Source organism: Elephantulus edwardii, unplaced genomic scaffold, assembly GCF_000299155.1.
Source record: "Elephantulus edwardii isolate Elephantulus edwardi_28Jun2011 unplaced genomic scaffold, EleEdw1.0 scaffold00093, whole genome shotgun sequence".
In the NCBI taxonomy this organism is placed as follows: domain Eukaryota; kingdom Metazoa; phylum Chordata; class Mammalia; order Macroscelidea; family Macroscelididae; genus Elephantulus; species Elephantulus edwardii.
The window spans coordinates 12,081,260-12,093,001 of NW_006399843.1; positions in this window are offsets into that span (position 1 = coordinate 12,081,260).

Sequence of the window (11,742 nt, forward strand, 5' to 3'; positions counted from 1 at the left end):
ATCAACTCAAAGGCACCTCCTGTCTAATATGATCACCCTGGCTTTCTATGAGTCCTTGGATTTCAGGCTCTTCTGGTCAGTGAGGTTGAAGAAGTCTTTATGGTGGTTATGATTTATAAATAATAAATTATGCAAATAAAGTATTTACCATTGCATTGTAGTACTCCATTAATATGGCTAATTATTATTAGGACAAAGACACATACAAAACATGTGATAAGACAAAGATATTTAAAAGGTTTCTCAAGGGAGGAGACAGAGGAGGTACAAAGCTCAGGAGAGAGTAAGCATGTCTTTTCTGTTACTTAAAATTCTTTTCTAAAAAAAAACTGAAAATGAATGTGATTGGAGGGGAAAAGGACAAAAAGAAGACCAAATTACCAAGAGTAAAACTGAAAATCTAGTCAGGAGAGAGACTCCACAGAGCCTTGTTAAAGATTAAGGAATTTGAACTTTGTCCTGAAGAGCAGAGAGCAAGCTGATCAGATTTGTGTGTTAACAAGACCCATGCATGAAGAAATTAAACTGGAGAAGGGCAAAGATGGAGACAAGAGATTGCTTCCAGGAATAATACTAGTAGTCAAGGCAGGAGGTAATTTTAACCTGAACTGCAAGGGGGCAGGGGAGGAAATGGAGAACAGTTAAGGATTTCACAGAGAGCTGGGAAATGGGGGAGAAGGTAGGGGAAACACACACATGTGTATATGTCTCTTTAACCTTCCAATGAGCTCCTGAGGCTGTCAATAAGACAGGAGGAGATTGCTCATCTTTCTCCCTGATAGCTGCTGATGAATGTATATCATCAGAGAGACTTTGGTTAGCAGCATACCTGGAAGTGGAAGTAAGGGTGAATAAATACTGGAAGATAATTCTCAAGTTTCTACTATAAGTAACTGGATGATAGTGATGTCCTTCTCTGAACTAGAGAACACAAGAATAGAAATGAGTATACAAAGAAGGTGAGTGTTATTACCATAGGAGAAATAAACAGAGGTGTCTGTACACAGCTGGGTAAACTGAGCTCAAGAGAATCCTGGGCTGGAGATGCCAATTTGAGATCTTCAGCTCTTTTTAGAAGGTGGAGGAATAGGTACAATCTCATCATGAGGAAAGACAAGGTTCTAAGACAGAAGCTAGAGGATCAATAACATGAGAAAAATAGAAAGGATTTGAGAAGAGACTGCGTGAATGTGTCCTGAGGAGGAGGAGGAGGGCAGGAGGGAAATACTAGAATGTGTTCACACAGATACCAAGTAAAGGACAGTGTTTCAAGAAGAGCAAATATCAAAAATACTGATGTGCTGCTGAGAGTCATAAAGAATGAAAGTGCCCACTGTTGTTGGTAGGTGCCCTCAAGTTGGCTCCAAATTTTAGTGACTCTTTGTACAATAGAAAGAAATGCTACCTGATCCTGCATTACAATCTCTACTCTGGTTAGGTCCATTGTTATGGACACTGTATCAATCCATCTTGTAGAGGGTCTTCCTCATCTGTATTGACCTTCTACTTTACCAAACATCATATCTTCCTCCAAGGACCAACCCCTCCTGATAACACACTTAAAGTTTGTAAGACTAAGTCTTAACCATCTTCATTTCTAAGGATCACTTGGCTTCACTTCCTCCAAAACAAATTTGTTCTTTTGGCAATCTGTGGTATCTTCAATATCCTTCATCAGCATCACAATTTAAAGGCATCAATTATTCTTTGTCAAGACTAAGGCCATTTTTATTCATTATTCAGCTTCCCCATGCATATGAGGTGATTTAAAATATCCTGGTTTGGGTAACATCCTTGCTCTCTTGCACTTTAGTGAGGTTCTTGGCAGAAGATTTGATCAATTGTAATCCAACATTGATTTTTTTTGACTGTTGCTTGGCTTTTTTCCTTCCATGGATGTTGATCGTGGACTCAAATAAAATTACACCCTTTCTCCATTTATCATCATGTCTTTTATTGGTCCAGGTGTTTTCTTTAGGTTGAAGTACAGTCTATACGGAAGGCTATAGTCTTTGGACTTCATCAGCAAATGCTTTATGATGTCTTGAATTTCTGCAAGCAAGGTCATGTCATCTGAATAAAAAAGTTGTTGAGACGGCCTCGCATCCTGATACCGTATTCTTCACATAGTGCAGCTTTTTGATTGATTTGTTTGGCATGCAAATTGAGTACATGCCATGAAAGATTACAACACTGACATGTTTCTGGTTTAAAACAATGCAGTGTTCCATTGTTCTGTTCAAAAAAACTCCCTCTTCATCTATGTATAGATTCCACATGATTAAGTGTTCTGAAATTTTCATTTGTCTAATTATTATCCTTAGTTTATTATAATCTACACTATCAAATGCCTTTTTATAGTCAACAAAACACAAGTAAGCATATTTCTAATATTCTCTGCCTCAGCCGATATCTATCTGATATCAACAATTATATCATTTTTTCCATAATCTTTTCTGAATCCCTCTTGAATTTCTGGTAGTTCCCGATTGATATACTGTTCTACTTATTTTTAATAATCTCCAGAACAATTTTGCATGCATGTGACTTTAATGATGTTATTATGTACCGTCAAGTCACCTGTGACTCACAGCGACCCTATGTACAAAAGCTCTGAACCCTGCTCTATTCTGAGTTAACCTTATTGTTTCTGACACACCTACCCCCATTACCCCAGTCAGTGAATCAATCCATCTCATCCAGGGTCTTCCTCCCTTGTGCTGTCCCTCCACCCTTCCTCTCCAAGGACTGGTTCCTCCTTGCAACATGCCCAAAGTATGTCAGACAGAGCTTCAGAATCCTTGTCTCCAAGGAGTAGCCTGGTTTCACCTTCTCCATGATTAACCTGTTTGTTCTCTTAAAAGTCCATGGTGTGCATATTCAATACTCTTCTCCAGGACCACAGCTCATAAGTATCAATTTTTCTTCTATCATCCCTAGTTATTGTCCAGCTGTCTGATGCATAGTACATAATTGTGAAAGCCATGGCCTGGATCAGGCACACTTTAGTCTCCAGACTGACATCATTTGTTGGTCTTCAGTACTTTGGAGAGGTCCCTGACAGCCAACTTTCCCAATGCAATTTGTCTTTTGATTTCCTGGCTACTGGTACCAAGAGTGTTGATTATGGAGCCAAGCAAACTAAAGCTGTTAACAGTTTCAATCTCTTCACTATCATGATGTTGCCAATTGGCCCAGTGGTGAGAATCTTTGTTTTCTTGATATTGAGCTTCAACCCGAATTGAAGGATGCAGTCCTGGACCTTCTGCAGCAAGTGCTTCAGGTCCTCCTCAGTTTCAGCATGCAAGGTTGTGTCATTTGCATAACACAGGTTGTTGATGAGTCTTCCTCCAATCTGATGCCACATTCCTCGTATTGCAGCCCAGCCTCCCAGTGATCAGTTCCTCATACAGATTGAAAAGGTATGGAGATAGAACACATCCCTGGCATACATCCTTCCCAATTTTAAACTATGCAGTGTTTTCTTGCTCTTTTCTGATGACTGCCTCTTTGTCCAAGTATAGGTTTCACATAAGCACAATCAAGTGTTCTGGGATTCCCATTCTTCTCAGACTTAGCAACAGTTTGTTGTGATCCACACAGTCAAATGCCTTTGCATAGTCAATGAAACACAGATAGGCATTTCTCTGGTACTCTTTGCTTTCAGCCAAGTTCCATCTAACAATAACAATATGATTTATAATGTCCTTGTTGTTGTTAAGTGCCAATGAGTCATAGACAACTCATAGTGACCTTATTGAACAAAAGACCTGAACACGTGTATAACTCTCATCATTTCTCCATGCTCATAGTTTCCAGAGGCAAGCTATTTCAGAAGTGAATGTCCTTATTCTGTTCAATCATCTTTTTGCAGGAGAGGCATAAATATGGATCTCTTCCAGTCTATTGATCAGATAACTATTTTCTAAATTTCTTGGCATACATGAGTTTGTACACCAGGGCTGCATCTTTTTGTTGAAACATCTCAGTTAGAATCATGTCAGTTCCTAAGCCTTATTTTTTTGCCAGTGTCTTCAATGTAGTTTAAACTTCTTCTGTAATTATTGATTCTTGGTCATGCTACTTCCTGAAATGGTTCCCTATTGACCAATTCTTTTAGGAACATTAACTCTGTTTATTCTTTCCATCTTCTTTTGATACTTCCTGCGTCATTCAAGATTTTGCCCACAGAATCCTTCAGTATTGGAACTGAAGGCTTGGGGGTGGGAGTTTCCCCCCTTTCAATTTGAAAAGTGTTTTCTTTTTAATTTTCTAACTCTAGATCATTGAATATTTCATTATAATACTTTATTTTGTCTTCTTAAGCTGCCTTTTGAAATCTTCTGTTCATCTCTCTTGTGTTTTCCTTTTCCTTTAGTTTCCACTGGATTTGTCAACTGATCATCTGGGTGAAAGTTGTTTCACCATAAAAGTTATGAAGTAAATGAGAAGCAAATAGGAGGTGAGGATGTAGTTTATGCCTCCGAGTGCAGAACTTATGAGAAGGGCAAAGGAGGAAGTATCCAGAAGGGAATTTGTTTGGATTGGGTGATTTGTTTGGTTAAGTTTGGTTTGGTTTGGTTTGGTGATTTTGTTTGTTTTTTAAAAAAGGTTTTGGCAGCAGCCCCAGGACAGAGACAGATAATTTAGCCACAGGACCAGAAGGAAGGAACAGTGTAGGGAAAGCTCTCCTCTAGTTCCCTTTCTGTTCTGCTCCCCACCAGAAGCAAATATTCCCACCAGTGGAAGAGCAGAAAGGAATGAACATAGCAGAGCAAGTTCACTTCCCAGTGGGCTCCCAAGCCCCAGTCAGTTTTGCCACAGGACCAGAGAGAAAGGACCATAGGCAGAGTGAGTAGCCCTCCTCTACCTACCTGGAGTGTTGAACTCTCCAACTGATGCAAGTCTTCATGTGAGCCCAGGGACCAGAGAGATCTTCTGAAAGGTGAATTGTCCTTCCCTCTTCTGGAGCAGTGAGCTCCCAAGCTAAGGGCGTCATCCTTCCGCTAGGATGCCAGGCAAGAAAAACTCTATCACAGCAAAGACACAGAAAAAGCTACCTCAGACTCCATACAAACCCAAAGCATGATATCACCCAAAAAAAGTAATCAAGACACAGAATCAATGCACTTTTAGAAGCCAGAAAATCTGATTTAACTTTCTACTGCAGAAGCCAAAAGAACAATGGTTGAGTACTTTCAATAAGTAGAAGAAAAATGCCAAGAATTGCAAGATTCTGCGAGCAAAAGCCAAGAGTAACTTTTAAAAATCAAAGCAACAAACAATTCAAGATTATGTAAATAAACAAATAAGGCATTGGAAACCCTAGAAAACAAGAAACAGCAATCCAGAATACTGGGACTAGCTCATAAGCTGTGAACATATTGGAGGGACAAAGGAGCAGAATTGAAGAGATGGAGCACAGAATAATAAAAATAGAAGACAGAGCTCTCAAGACTGATCTTATAGAACAAAAAGCAGAATGAAAGAAGAATGAAAATAAAGAAAGTCTAAGAATAATGTGGGGTACTATTAATGGAAATAGCATAATTGAAATTCCAGAACAGGAAGAGGAAGAAAAGGACAATAAAAAAGTTGTGGATCTTGGCGGAAAGTAGAGAATACCAGAAGGAAATCTATTTGTGTTTTATTAACTATGCAACGGCATTTGTCTGCATGGATCATAACAAATTGTGGCTAACATTGAGAAAAATGGGAATCCTAGAACACTTGATTGTCCTCATGAGAAACCTGTTCCTAGATAAAAGAGCTATTGTCCAAAGAGAGCAAGGGAAGACTGCACGGTTCAAAATCAAGAAAAGAGTGTGTCAGGATACACCTTTTCTCCATACCTTTCAATCTATATGAAGAATAGATCATTCAGGAGCCTGGACTTTGAAAAGACTATGACATCAGTATTATTGGAAGACCTACATTAGTCAGATGATACAACCTTGCTCTCTGAAACTGAGGAGTACTTGAAGCATTTGCTGCAAAAGATGAAGAACTGTAGCCTTCAATATGGATTGCATCTCAACATTTAAAAAAAAAAACAACCCAAATATCCATGCACTGGAGTGGGGGGAAACAAATAAAAAAACTCCAAATATCCTCACCACCAGACCAATCAACAGTATCATGATAAAAGCGGGAAAAGATTGAGGTTGTTAACTATTTCATCTTGCTTAGATCCACAATCAACACACATCGCACTTGTTGTTGAGAGCTGTCAAGTATGACTCATAGCAACCCTATGAATAAAAGATCTGAACCCTATTCTATAACAGTAGTTAGGAAATAAAAAAATGAGTTGCACTGAGGAAATGTGCTGGCAGGGACCTCTCCAGAGTTCTAAAGAGCAACAGTGTCAATCTAAAGATTAAAGTGCACCTGATCCAGGCCATGGTCTTCTCAATTGCCCGCTATGTATCTGAGAGCTGTACATTGAATAAGGATGACAGAAAAATAATTTCTATCTTTGAGTTGTGGTACTGGAAAGGAGTATTGAACATACCATAAACTGCCAAGAGAACAAACAGGTCTGTCCTGAAGAGGGTAAAACCAGTTTACTCCTTGAAGGCAAGGATTTTGAAACTCCCTCTCCCATACTTCGGGTATGTTGTCAGGAGGGACTAGTCTTTGGAGAGGGATATCATGCATGGAAGGGTAAAGGGTCAGTCCAGAAAAGGAAACTCCTGGATGAGATGGTCTGATCCAGGGACTGTGGCAATAGATTGAAGTGTGTCAGAGGTGGTGAGGTTGACTTAGGATAGTTTCAGGTTTACAGTCATTGTTCATAGGTTCACTATGAGTTTTGGTCAACTCAGTGGCACATAACAACATGTAACAACATAGTTTTTAATAAACAGGCCACTCTTTGATGAATAGCACTTCTTTCCCAAGTGTGATCTTAGCCTAAAGGTTGGCTTTTTTAAAAGCCACTACAGTTAGAGTCTCCAGCTACCTTAACTGCAGACACATGGTCTTGTAAATTCATCAACAGCAGTGGGACTAGGATTAAAAAGAGAGTGCTTCCCACACTAAGCAGCAAAACTTGAGGGAGACTGGAGAAAGACCCTGGTGAGAATAAGACCCTGATGATGGTGATGGAGAGACTGTGGCATTGCTGCGGAGAAACTGTGGCAAGGTGTGACCTAAGGTTTCTTGCATTTGTGCTGACCATAGCTAAAGGTTTGTCTGTTCTTGTCAGTGCTTGAATGAGAAGCTGACTTATAACTGAAGCAAACCTTGCTGCATGATTGAGGAAACCAGGGCCTTCTTGAATTTGTGTTGCTGAACTGAAAACAGAACTTTTACTAGTTGAGGAATTGTGTCTTGGGACTAAAACCTGGATTTGCATTAGGTGATATTCTTTGCCTCCTCTACCTTATTTCCTTAATAAATCCCATTCTCAGTATCATGAAACTATGAGTAAAGTCTGTCAGTCAACAAGTAAATGAACCTTTTGCAGCTGGTGTGGCTCTAGAGGCTCCATGGGGCTGGGCTATGGGCTCTTTACCTGATTTCTACTCTGAGGCAGTGAAGGGCTGTATTCTCACTCCCTCTGGCCTTTTCAGAGAGATGTTCATGGTCCTGTGCACCCATGTACCATTTTCAAGCCTATCACCATCACTGTTACCACTACCCACTACCCTCAGCTATTCTGGAAGACTTTAGAAGCAAAAGTAAATTAAATGAACATTAGGCTTTCTTATCAGCAATTATCCTGAAAGAAAAGGTTTGCTGGGAAAACACTTGTGAAAGTTTGTCCGAAATCAAGTTTTTAAATTATGTTCAAATAACACAATTCCTCCTTCCTCTTATTATTCATTTGTTAGTTTTGTTTTTATTGTGTATTTTCAAGCACCTGCCAGATGCCAGGTACCTTCCTCAGGAATTCAAGAATAAGAAAGACAAGATCTTAGCCCTCAAGACTCTCCTAGGAGAAGGGGAAAGAAAATCACCATTCAGGGTTATCTTCAATACACTAACTTCTGACTCACAGGGACCCTGTAGGACAGAAGAAAACTGTTCCTTAGGAATTCCAAGGCTGTAAATCTTGATAGAAGTGGACTTTAGCCTGTTTCCTACTTGCCTCAGGGAGAAGCTGGTGGATTAGAACTGCAGATGTTTTCATGAACAGTTAAGAAGTTACTGTGTCATCAGAGCTCCAGTAATAATAATTGCTATGATCCATCAAATTGTTGTTTTTAGCATCAGTAAGTCTCACAACAACCTTAGAGAATACTTTATTCCTATTTCACAGATGAGGAAAATGAAGCTAATATATCCAGTAATTTGTCCTGATAAATGAAGCTGGTATAATTCAGTAAGTTAGAAAAGATCATAGTTGGGATTAGATTCCAAATGCATCGGTTCTTCCTCCACAAAACAAACTTAGAATATAAGAAGCAGAACAAGAAAGAACTATTGAAGATGAACTTCTTGTGTCTCTATTGTGTCTTGTAACACAGTTAACCCTTGTAGCTTCCCAGGTAAATACTAATAACACAAGGAAATTTAAATAATGTAAAGGATACTCTTAAGTAGTGGGGAATCTAAGTAAGAGTGAATGAGAATGGCAATTAAGATTTGTTACTAGTGCTAAGTAGGATCAGAGAAAGATAGGAAGACTCTCAATTCAACAAAGATTGACAGTGACTCTAACACTGGACACAAGCATGTCAGAAATGGTAAGGCGAGTGCATATTCATAAGGTCACTAAGAGAGGCAGACAACTCAACAACACCTAATGATAACAAGATTTTACTTTCTTTCTGAAGGTAATTAAAACATATGCACATTATTGTCAGGTCAACTTATAGTGTCTACTTAGAGTAACCTATAGGATAGAGTCGAACTGTCCCACAGGTTGAAGTTCTCAATGGTTTCGTCTTAGTTGGATCCACAATAAACACCCTTAAGACCAGCAGTCAGGAGATCAGGAGAGGTATTGCATTGGGAAAGTCTGCTGTCAGGGACCTCTCCAAATTATCAAGGAGCAGTGATGTCAGTTTGAAGACTAAGGCACACTTGTTTCAGGCCATGATTTTTCACTTACAATGCATCTGAGAGCTAGACAATGAATAAAGATGATAGAAGAAGAATTAATGCCTTTGAGCTGTAGTGTTGGAGAAGAGTATTGACTATCCCATAGACTGCCAAAAGAACAAACATATGCTTTGGAGAAAGCACAGCCAGACTGTTCCTGGGAGGCAAAGATGGTAAAGCTTTGTCTCATGTATGTCAGGCATGTTGCTAGGAGAGGCTATTTGTGGAAAAGAGACATCATGCTTAGAAAGGTAGAGGATCAGCAAAAGAGAAGAAGATTCTGACTGCAGCAATGGGTCAAGGATCTCAGAAATTATGAAGATGGCAGAGGATAGGACAGAATTCAGACCTGTTCTTCACAGGGTCTCTATGAGTCATACTCAACTTGATGACACCTAACAACAATAACATGAGATATTCAATACTCTTCTACACTACAACTCACAGGCATAGACAGATATTGTAATCAATTATATTTATCAATTATAATTAATACTATAAAAGGCCTAAGAATGATTAAATTAAAATGAATATTTGTAAACTTTCACACAAATCATTTATTTTTCAAAAAAATTTTTTAAAAGACAGTTCTTTCAGGCTCTCGGTTTCCACAGTCATAAAATGAGAGCATTGCACCATCTGACATCTAAGGACCCTCCATCCCTTTACAATGATTCAAAATGCTTCATGGACGTGAAGATAGCATCATTTTAAAAACTCAGCCTTGTTCAAATTCTCCAGATGCTGCAGACCATCACTGCTTTGTTTCCAGGCTAGATGTAGTCAAAGAGAAGAGACAGTGCTGAGCGCTGCTGAGTTAGCAGAGGAGTTTCACCACCCCTGCCTTCTCCTCTACTTCCTGCTGAAGACTGATGACTTCAAGGGAGCAAGCAGGTTGGACTTGTTGGCTCAGAGCTTTTCGGGGAAGAAAGGGCAGTCAGATACTTGTCCAGGCAAACAGGATGTGAGTCTTCTCAAATGAGTCAGAGCGAAAGCAGGAAAATCCTCCTTTCTAGCTCAGAGTGGGAGATCCCCCCTAAATGGGGAAACCTCAGCAATATTGTTCTCTCATTCTACTCTGTTCCAAAATCATAAGCCCTCTGATTGCCAGTGTCTCCCGAGCTGTACTTAGAGGAAAGCCCAGCACACTCCTTTCTTGTCAATTTCCACTCTTTGTGACCTTACAGGACAGTGTAGAGCTCCCCATAGGGTTCTTTCTTGCTGGTGGAAATTAACTGCCACATCTTTCCACTAGTGTGCAACTTGCAGGTTTTAAACTTTTGGTCAGCCGCTGAGGACTTTAACCACTGTTTGAGAAGAACTCACTACACAGGAGTAACTGGGAGGAAATGAGGTTTTCAAAGAGCACGGTTTTCCATTTAAATGCAGGTTGTCCCTTTAAAAGTTTCAACCTCAGAGTAAATTATTCTAGTGATGCTAACATTGTGCCAAACTTTTCTAGAATGACTCTTCTGGAATGGCCTTCAAAGTCTGAGTCACAAGTTTATTCAATCCACTATAATAGCAAAGCTTCACGCTTTTCAAAAAGGATTTGACTTAGGGTTATGTTGGAAAGATCAAGGATTAAATCTTTTAAAAGTTGGGTGAATAAACTGAGTATACATTATAAAATCATAAGACAATGGTTTTGTGACACTTGTCTGTGGTCTCTACAGATCCTTTAAAAAATTCCCTAAAAGATACTTTAGTGAATAATTATGATAATCCTCTGTTGCAATTCAATATCATAACTCATACAGTTATTAAATATTTATTTGAAATTGTTGTTGTTGTTTGTTGTTTAATGCCGTCGAGTCGTAGACGACTCATAGCGACCCTATGAACGAACAGCCTAAGCACTGTTCGTACATAGAGTTTCCGGAGGCAAGCCATTTTGGAACTGGATGCCGCTCCTGCTTCCAGGCTTGATTTAGTCGGGAAGCTCCAGCCAACACTGTCCACCATGGGTGCCCATTACCACGAATGGCACATCACTGTCACAGGGTTCAGCATCATAGCAACCACAAGTTACCTCTGTACAGCAACGCACAGACCAGTGCTATACCACCTAGAAGAATGTTTGACAGGAAGACAATTTGAACCTGGCTTACACATTTTCACCAAAGTAGTTGTTGGTGGGATCATTGTAAGGAGGATAGAACCCCTACAAGATACATGAATGAAATATAATGGAAATGAAAGACTGTGTGTATGAAATATATATGCATGCAACACAATGAATATTAATGATAAAGTATTAATTAAAAAATAGCTCACATCTGAGAAGGTCTCCATGTCCATTCTCCCACCCCTAGAGCCAGACATAATAGTTCCATTAGCAATTTATGCCTTCTTTACTACAGCCTTGCTGCACTGCACAGCCATTACTTGTTTACATGTCTGTATCTATCTCTTCTCTCAACTGAGACCCTTGGTGCTGACACCACTGCATCCATCAGTCTGTGTTAATTAAGTGTCTTCCTCTTTTTGTTTTGCTCACCCTCCACATTACCAAGCATGAAGTCCATTTCCAGGAACAGACTGGCCTCTTCTGAAAACATGCACAGGGTGTGTGAGATTAAGTCTCCCACCCTTGTTTCTACAGAACACTGTCTGCACTTCTTCTAAGACAGATTTGTTTACTCTTTTGACAACCCATGCTAAAGTTAATATTCCTTGCCAACACCATAC